The following is a 10,226-nucleotide window of genomic DNA, read 5'->3' as shown; positions in this document are numbered from 1 at the left end:
GATGAAACTACATCAGAGTCAACCACCTAGACTAGGCTAACCTTTATAAAAACAGCCTCCATCACATAATATTTAACATGTAAATATAAGTGCTAGAATGTTTCTTCCCTTGCTCACTGTTCTGTCACTTTGCATAAGAAAAAAGTCTTCATAACCCCGCGTACTGTTCACTTGTGTTCAACACATGCTCAGGAAGCACCACAGGTCACACTGTCTATACTGCAAGCTTCCATATCTGCCCTGTTTCTGCTCCAACTGCATACGCACTTAGGATTCTGTTCCAGAAGCTCAGTGATACTGTCTAGAGCACTTCAAACAGGAGAACAAGTTTTCTTCTATTTTTAATTTAAAGATTAACATAAGTTTTCTTTCTATTTTTAGTTAAAGAGTTGAGAGTTCAAACAGTTTTAAAAAAGGTTTTGAACTTAGAGGAGAGCAAATCAGGTGTCTGTTATTACTTTCTCTCTGGCCTCAGGCATTTTGCCCTATGGGCCGGGGTGGGGCTGGTTTGGATATGCCTTGCAGATGCATTGGACCTGCTGTCCAAGAGTTTCTGGTTAATACAGAAACGCTGTCCTGAGGTGCACAGGATCACTGGGACAGGTGTGTCAGAGAACACTCAGAATAGAAGAAAGGTTAGCAGACATAGACAAAGGAATCAGAGCCTTAAACACCACCTTTCAAAGTCCGGGAAACTGGGAGCAAAATTTCCATTTTTGTTTGGCATATTCTCAGGGTTTTGGAAGCTTTCAGAAGCAATACAGAAAAAAAAATGACAAAACAAAAGAAACAGCATTTTCTTTAAAAGGGAAAAAGGAAAAAACTGTTGGCCACTCATTGTCATATCTGGAGAATGGAGAAAATTAAGAAAACCAAAGGGCGTTTTACTTTTCATTTATATGCATGAGTAAAACCTTAGTTTTATCTTGTTGCTTTTAGTGGAAGAAAGACATTTTCAAATTGTATTCACAGATTGATTTTTTGGAATAGATGTAGCTTCTTTTGATTTCATCAGAAAAGAATTCTTTTCTATTTTAACTATTTGAAAACAATATATTTTTAGCCATTAAACAGAACTTTTGGAGCTGTGACCAAGTAGTTTTTGGAGCAGTCTATGAGTTTGGGTGTTTGTATGGATGGAGTTCAGAACACACTGCTCCATATACGATACGCTGACATTTGAGAAAACAGCAGAAGCAGGAAGGTCTCTTTCACCTCCTTCTCGCCCTTCTCCCCTGAAACAGGTAATAAGACCTTCATCTGAGAAGTTCCCACTCTACACCTGTCTTTATCTCTGAAGACACAGGGACACAGAGAACACTCTGAACAAACAGGTCTTGCTAACTTTGTAACCACAGGACCAGCCCAAACTGGGCCTAGTCTGTTGATAACAAAATGTCAAGTTACTTTGTAGGTAAAGCAGGGCCTAAAACTGCAAGCCATGTACTTTTAGGTAAAACAGGGCCAAAAACAGCAGGCATGCACAATAGATAAAGCTTTGACCTCTAACAACACCTGGAACCAGTGATTCCTCCCCTCAGAACCAAAAAGACCAGGGCGTGACCCGAACCTGAATGCTGGAACTCTTTCAGAAGATCTGGGGCAAAAATCTGCCTCAACATCCCTGTGATGGTTAACATAGAGTGTCAACTTGATTGGATTGAATGATGCAAAGTATTGTTCCTGAGTATGTCTGTGAGGGTGTTGCCAAAGATTAACATTTGAGTCAGTGAACTGGGAAAGGCAGACCCACTCTCAATCTTAGTGGGCACCATCTAATCAGCTGCCAGCGTGGCTAAGATAAAAGCAGGCAGAGGAGCGTGGAAGAACTTGAGTTGCTGAGTCTTCCAGCCTTCAGCTTTCTCCTGTGCTCAGTGCTTCCTGCCCTCGAAGATCAGACTGCAAGTTCTTCAGCTTTTGGACTCTCGACTCACACCAGTAGTTTGCCAGCAGCCCTCGGGCCTTTGGCCACAGACTGAAGGCTGCACTGTTGGCATCCCTACTTTTGAGGTTTTGGAACTCAGGCTGGCTTCCTTGCTCCTCAGCTTGCAGACAGCCTATTGTGGGACTTCACCTTATAACCATGTGAGTCAATACTCCTTAATAAATGCCCCTTCATATATACATCTATCCTGTTAGCCCTGTCCCTCTAGAGAGCCCTGACTAATACAATACCTTATCATAAATGGTGAAACTTGAAGCCCTCCAATCAGACCCTGCCAAGCCAACATTCCTAAATCCTTTCCCGTTCTCTCTGATCTCTTAAAACTTGCCCCAGATCCCACATCTCAGAGACAGATTTGAGCCAATCTGGCTGAATTTGTAATAAAGCCTTTCTTTTCTTAAAAGCTGGTGTCATAGTTATTGACTTCTGTGCACATTGGACAGCGAGCCCATTTTCTTGATCACAACTTTCCCCACAGGTTATGATAGTTAGATCATTCCCCCTTTCTCCAATCATACTTCACAACTATCTACTGAGTTTTTCATCAGACTTAGCATAAAAATAACAGGCTTCGCTGTGTCTTCGGGTTTTCATTTCCTTATGAAGGCTCTCATGCTACTTAAAACTAACATTAAATAAAGTTGTACACTTTTCTCTTGTTAATCTGTTCTTTGTTATAGGGGCCTCCGCCATGAATCCAGCCATGGGAAAGAAAGATGTTTTTTTTCCCTACAGTATTTTATTGTACTCAGGCACAGAGACTTCAGAACCTGAGTGAAAAGGCCTCCCCCTAAGCTGTAAATGACACAGTATAAAATAAGTTGTTGCTTTTGACACGGAAATCCAGTCAGAGCAACTCCAAGAGCGAGTTCTCCGGTTAATCTGACATGACTAATTCAACTAAAGTGGATTTTAAAAAATGACTTTAAAAGTAGATTGCATCCCAATTGCTTCCATCTAAACCACCCTCATTTCCTGTTCCTCTACATTTTCTATTCCTGCTCTCTCCCCTCCTAGAATTCTGACCTAGCGTTTCCATAACACCCCGTGAACTGGAGGAGCTTTCTGGGTAATTAGCATGCAAATGCGCATTTCAATGCACAATCATCGACAAGCCTTCAACTCTCCTGCTGAGGAATTGATTTTGTTAGAGGGCCTGGAGAAGGTATGTTTTTCATTTAGACATGCTTGTGTGGCTGTGAACACAAAGGGTAAATTCCATCTAGGCAGTAATTGATAAGGAACCATACGTGAAATGAGACATATTGCCATGACAAAAAAAAAAAAAAAAAAAAAATCCTGTGCTCTGGATTGGTCTATTAGGTGGTGGCTGAAAAACGAGGCTATCTCGAGGAATATTAATTTTGAGCAATTCTTTTTTTCATGTATTTAAAATATTGTTGTAAAGAAATTTATTTTAAAAAGCTTCAGATTACCTGCAAAATGACTGTATTAGAAGTTTATTAGATCATACAAACTCAATGTATTATATCTAAATGTGACTCCCTTAAAAGTGAGAGAATAGAGCCTTTGTTCCTTCCTCTTTTTCTCTTTTACTGGAGAGAGGTTAGTAAAGGTTTACTCTGGTGGCATTTGGAAATGACACTGGGCTTGCCATTTTCTTTGGTAAACAGTTCTGCTTGGAGTGCCTAAAACATGTATCCTTAAGACCAGATTTCCCAGGCTTTCAGATGAGTTTTTAAAATGTGGTTTTTTGATAGGAAAATATTGTTCCTGTCCATGTTGGTATTTCATGGCTGGGATGACACTTTTTGTTGTATCTGAATGAGACTGAGCAGCGGGGATTTTGCAGCTCAGTTGTCAGGGGAGCTAGAAGCTTTTGGAGCCATCTTTTGGCAAGAAGGTGGTTGCCTGAAATTTGAGCTCTCTGCCTTTTCAACAAGGAGAGCTCAATTGACCCATGGGATGGAGGAGGTAGGGAGGGGAGCTTTGAGGATGAAAATGCACCCCTTCTTAGCATCCAGAACTGTCAGAAGCCTGTGAACCAGAGCAACTCCTTCTTGAATAGGAGCTGGGTAAAATGAGGCTGAGACCTACTGGGCTGCATTCCCAGATAGTTAAGGCATCCTAAGTCACAGGGTGAGACAGGAGGTTGGCACAAGATACAGGTCATAACGACCTTACTGATAAAACAGGTTGCAGTAAAGAAACCAGCTAAAACCCACCAAAACCAAGATGGTTACGGGAGTGACCTCTAGCAGTCCTCACTGCTACACTCCCACCAGCGCCATGACAGTTTACAATTGCCATGGCAACGTCAGGAAGTTACCCTATATGGTCTAAAAAGGGGAGGTATAAATAATCCACCCCTTGTTTAGCATATAATCAATAAACAACCATACAAGTGGGCAACCAGCAGCCCTTGGGGCTGCTCTGTCTATGGAGTAGCCATTCTTTTGTTCCTTTACTTTCCTAATAAACTTGCTTTCACTTTACTCTATGGACTCACCCTGAATTCTTTCTTGCTCGAGATCCAAGAACCCTCTCTTGGGATCTGGATCAGGACCCCCTCCCTGTAACAGAACTATGGGTACATCTCTTTTCTTTTTGTTTTTTTAAGCCTATAAGGGGACAAAATGTTAGCAGTAGTTAGTTACCTCTGGTCATGGGACTGTGAGTGATTGTTAGTTGCTTCTTTAAATACTTGTCTACATTTGACTCTACAATGAGGCTGTATTACCGCGATAGTCCTAAAGTGTCAATTATTTTTAAAGCTCTCCATTCTGGAGAAGGTCGAGAGGTATCAGGCATGGAGCTGGCTGGTTGTCAGCAGGAGTGAGCCCCGTTTTAGCTGGAACCTCATCCTGAGCTGCCCAACTCTGTACGGGCAGCAGAGTTCTACTGGCCACAGCATGGTGCATCTGGGGGTGTCTGCTCCCCACGAAGGAAACTTCCATTCTCTGCAAGGTGTCAGAAGAGCTGCCTCTGCTCTCCATGTTCACCTGGCAGGGCTGCAGTGCATTCCTTACAGCTGCTCTTGACTGTGGTACCAGCTTCCAGAACATTGCTTTACAAAACTATTTGGTGTCAGGTGATTTCTCATCAATATCCTATCACCCAGCTTTTCATGGCTTGTGGCTGCTATTCCACAAAGCTCAGGCCTTTGAGAAAGCACCAGTGACTCAAAGCACAGGAGAAAGAAGAAGGTCCAAAATGCAACTCCCCAGTTTGCTTCTTACTGCTCAGCTTTCCTTTGAACAAATGACAACACTAGGGACCTGGGAATGGTAGCTGCTGAGGATAGTGTGACTTCTGAGCACAGGGGTGTCCCCAGCCCCTCTCCCACCCCATGCCTTTCCTCAATAAATGCCTGTGTTCTATACTCCAGACAGGAACACAATCTGCATATTCAGTAGGCCATTAAGTTTAAAAAAAAAAAAAAAAAGGTCCTGATGAATAGACTGGAAACAAACAGATCAAAACACATACTCTGTGGTTGATAGAAAAAATATTTTCCTTTCTTGCTGTATCTTCCATATTGTCCATAATAAGCATGTATCTATTAAACAAAATATACATTTTCTATTTCTTCACCCATACGTGAATTCCACAATGAAAGAGTCAGTCATTTGGCTTCAAGTTTTTTATGCTTTCATGATGCAGATTCTCCTAGAAGGTCTTTTACAGTCATATGGTGGAGTTCATCCTTCTAGAATGAAGGTTTTGGAATTGAGGGACCCCAGAGAGCAGGCCCTGATAAGCCTGAGGAGGTGTGTGGCAGGAGGATGCAGGGGACTGGGAGAAAAGGCTGGAAGGTGAGTTGGAAAATCAGGTTTGCCCATCACGGGCTTTGCCAGGGGTGGAACCTTGTGACTCAGCACATTTTGAATCTTAAGTTCAGACTTGAAGAGCAGCCCTCCTTCTACACACCCTCCCCACTTAGCAATACTGGAATTCCTAGAAAGCCCAGCTGTTGCCTGGAGCCCTCAAGATCAGGAAACAATGGCTCTTCTGAGCCCCTCCCTCACCCTTGAATTTCCAGGGCTCTAGTCTTGAGCTCTGCTCTTTCTCTCTGGGAGAAAGGGAAGCGGGAGTCTTTGAATGTTTCACAACACAAAGTCCCACTCCTGCAACTGAGTGATTAAATGTGATTTTTCTTTTAAGAAAAAAGAAGCCTTTTATCATACTCCTAGGGCTGTCAGAAACCATTTGGGCAGATTTTCCTACTCTTGTTTTTACATGCAAAAATGGGAGGTGTACGGGAGGGGAAAAAAATCTTTCTCTTCTAACCATTTTATGTTCATTGGATGAGGCCCTGCACATTAGGCTTTCAAAAGATAGATTAACAAGAGGAAGTCCTATTAATTTACTTAATCTGAGTTTTATAAGACACGGGAACCTTCATGAGAAAATGAAGACTCGAAGAAATGGTTAAACCTGAGTGTTTTTATGCTTGATTTGGTGAAGAGTGGAAAGTCGTGGAAAAACGGGATAGGGCAAAGGTGTATGAACAAAAGTAGCCAACTGGAAGAAACTTGGCAAGACCTGTTCATTCAAATTCTTCTCAGCATCCCTCTGTCTTCAGAAATAAGGATTCTCCTTTCCTCTGGATAGAGGTGTTACCAGAAAGGGATCCTGATCCAGACCCTTGGATCTTATACGCAAGAAAGAATTCGGGGCAAGTCCACACAGTAAAGGGAAAGCGATTTAATTAAGAAAGTAAAGAAAAAAAATGACTACTCCTTAGAAGACCAGCCCTGAGGGCTGCTAGTTGGTTATTTTTATGATTATTTCCTCATTTTATGTTAAACAAGGGGTGGATTATTCATGAGTTTTCTGGGAAAGAGGTGGGGAGTTCCTGTAACTGAGAATTCCTCTTCTTTTTAGACCATATAGGGTAACTTCTGGACATTGCCATGGCATTTGTAAACTCTCAAGGCACTGGTAGGAGTGTCTTTTAGCATGCTAATGTATTATAAGCAGTATATAATGAGCAGTGAAAGTGACCAGGGGTTTATTTTGTCGCCATCTTGTTTATGTTGGGTTTGGCCGGCTTCTTAACCACATCCTATTTTATCAGCAGGGACTTTGTGACCCGTATCTTGTGTTGACCTCCTATCTCCTCCTGTGACAGAATACGTAACCTCCCGGGAATGCAGCCCAGTAGGTCTCAGCCTCATATTACCCAGCCCCTATTCAAGATGGAGTCACTCTGGTTTAAATGCCTCTGACAGAGGGAGAGCACTTGAACGTCTCATGACCTGCTTCAAGGGAAGGTGAGAGAGACCTGTCTGCTTCTGCCACTTTCTCACATTCCTTTGGCTTAAAATATTCAATATTCTAAGGTGCCATGTTTTGGAGTAGCACTTTCTGAACCCCATCAGAGGACATACCTGTCCTCACCTTGGCTCATTCTTACAAAGCACAGCAAGAACAAGAGAGGAGAATTTTCAATTTGCTCAGAAAAATGTCACCAAACCAAACTTGGGTTCACCTACCCAGCGCAGCAAAGCCAAACACTGACATTGGGATTTGAAGCAAGAGAAAGTGAGGCATTTATTGCAGGGCACCAAGCAAGGAGAGTTGGCAGCTCATACTTAAGACCCAAACTCTCAGATGGTCTACAGGTAAGGGTTTTCAAAGGCAGAGAGGCAGAGGTTGCAGGCAAAGTCATAAATTCATACACGGAGGCTATACATTGGTTTGACCTAAAAGGCAGGACACCTGAACAGAGGGGACACAGGCCATAGGTGGATTCAAAGATTTTTCTGATTTGCAGCTGATTAAAGAGGTGATGTTTTGTCTAAACATTTGGGCTCAACAGAAAAGAATGTTAGCTCTGGCTTGTGGAAGTGACCTCCTCCCGGCCCCTCAGGAAGAAATTTAGAACAAAAAACTACAGTCAGAATGCAGTCCTTAATTCCCCCCTTATCTAAGGTCTACATGCCAGTGGAGAGTTTTGTTTGTTTGTTTGTTTGTTTGTTTTTTGAGACAGAGTCTCGCTCTGTCACCCAGGCTGGAGTTCACCCAGGCTGGAGTTCAGTGGCGCCATCTCAGCTCACTGCAACCTCTGCCTCCCAGGTTCAAGTGATTCTCATGATTCAGCCTCCCAAGTCGCTGGGATTGCAGGCATGCACCACCACACCTGGCTAATTTTTGTATTTTTGGTAGAGACAGGGTTTCACCATGTTGGCCAGGCTGGTCTCAAACTCCTAGCCTCAGGTGATCTGCCCACCTCGGCCTCCCAAAGTGCTGGAATTACAAGCGTGAGCCACTGCGCCAGGCCTAGTTTAGGGTGTTTTTCATTTAGTAGGATCTGGGTTTCTGAAAAACAGCTCAGTGACATATGTTAAGATCTTTAGTTTCTATAGGGAACCCAACATTTTGTGACTCTAACTTCCTGGGTTATTCTTTTAAGTTACTATTACCTTCTTGCTTATCAAGTTGCTCATTTACTTCTCAGGGGTCGCTTAGGGACCTGGAATTTTCCCTTGAAGGAACTCGAGATTTTCGTTTATTTCCATGCTTGTGGATGTTTCCCAGCAGGCCCCTAAGAGGGCTCCTTGCTCCCTCTCAAAAGTGGTTTGATCGACTGTTCTCTTTACTTCCAGTGGAGCCCTAGCCAAAAGGAGGGAGGCTATGGATTATTTCTATTTTTTTCCACAAGTTACCAAATAATTCTTTCAGCTTTTAAAAATTAATTTTATTTTCTAATTAATAACTACAAGCTGTGTATACATTCAGGGTGTATGTGGTAATTTAATATAGTCATATAATTTGTAAAGATCAAATCAGTGTACTTGGGATATCCATCACCTTAAATATTTGTCTTTTCTTTATGCTGAAACATTTGAATTATTCTCTTGTAGCTACTTTGAAATGTACAACAGATTATTGTAAATCATACTCTACTGATCTATCAAACACTAGCTCTTATTTCTTCTATCAAATTATATATTTGTACCCCTTTATTTTTATGTCTGAAAATCTGGGTCCCAGTGTTACCGATCACAGATTCTTAGGCTCTCATGCAGTGGAAATTGACAGGAAGCTGAGAAAGTTTCCCAGACAAGCTTTATTGGGGCTTATGCTCAAGCACAAGGCAGACAGTATAGGAGCAAGAATTCTACAGCTGGCTCCTGGAGGGTAGGTCTTTGCAGTGTTTTAAGGAGGGTGATATGAAGATCATGAGGTATGTGAGCATCATTACATGTGCAAGATAGAGCAAGGGGGTGCAGGTACAGGGAGAAATCATGTTAGTGCATACATTGCATGATCAAAAAATGGCACATCAGCCCCTCCTGAGGTGGGGATTTTAGTAGTATAATAAGGCAAAGAGTCAGGATCAGTTATTCTCCTGGTCCTGCATGCATGCAGGTGATTGAGATTAACTCCCTTGGGTAAGAGGTATGGTGGAATGCTGCTTCTCTTAGTTTTCTCACATAGTTTGCAAGGCCTCGTGGTCAGCAGGTATATATGGAAGAAATACATTAGTGGGGTTGGTGCCAAGTTCCGTCTGTGCTCTGTCTAACTGGAGAATAGCATGAATGGGCTGAGGATGGATGATGCTCATCAGGGGCAACCTCTGTGTCAGGAACCGTTTCCACTGCTTTATGTTCATTCATCCACTTACTTCTCAAACGACCATATGAGGAGGGAGCTATCGTCATTGCCGTTTTCCAGGCAAAGAAACTGAGGGCCAGGGGGTGACTTATCCGAGGCCGCTCATTTAGTAGCAGAGCTAGGATCTGAACTGGGTTGTTCTCGGCTGGCGTGTCAGCCGAAAACCACTACACATCCTGCCCCCAACCATGGTGCTTGTGGAGGGTCTTTTCTGATTTTGCTCACATCTATATGTAGCAGTTTTTTTTAAAGTTTATTTTAAGTATCTTTCCGGGTGTCATGCTAATTATAATGTACTAACAATTTACATCTGTAATTATGTACGAGTCTAGGGAGTGAGTGATTCTGTAGCTTGGAAAGAGACGATTCACTTATTATTGCTTCTGAAAGCCATATTGCCAAGTCCCAAGAATAGCAATAGTGTACCACCGGGTACTGGTGCCCAAAGGGAACCCATCATCTAAATATCTTCAAGGCCCAAGGATTTTAGTGCTTATTCCGGTGGCATAAGAACATAAAGGCAAGGAGGTAGGACAACCAACTCCAGTGTGTCTCCAAAACTTTTCATTTCATTGTTTTACAAACAGCAAAACTGGAGTGACAAAACCTTCAAGCTGATGGCATCTTGCAACCAAGTCATTTAGTACAACATGTGTCTCAAATTTTCTTTTCTTTTTTTCTTTCTTTCTTTTTTTTT

This window comes from Pongo pygmaeus, chromosome 8, assembly GCF_028885625.2.
Source record: "Pongo pygmaeus isolate AG05252 chromosome 8, NHGRI_mPonPyg2-v2.0_pri, whole genome shotgun sequence".
Taxonomy (NCBI): domain Eukaryota; kingdom Metazoa; phylum Chordata; class Mammalia; order Primates; family Hominidae; genus Pongo; species Pongo pygmaeus.
Note: the sequence above shows the minus strand (reverse complement) of the source record.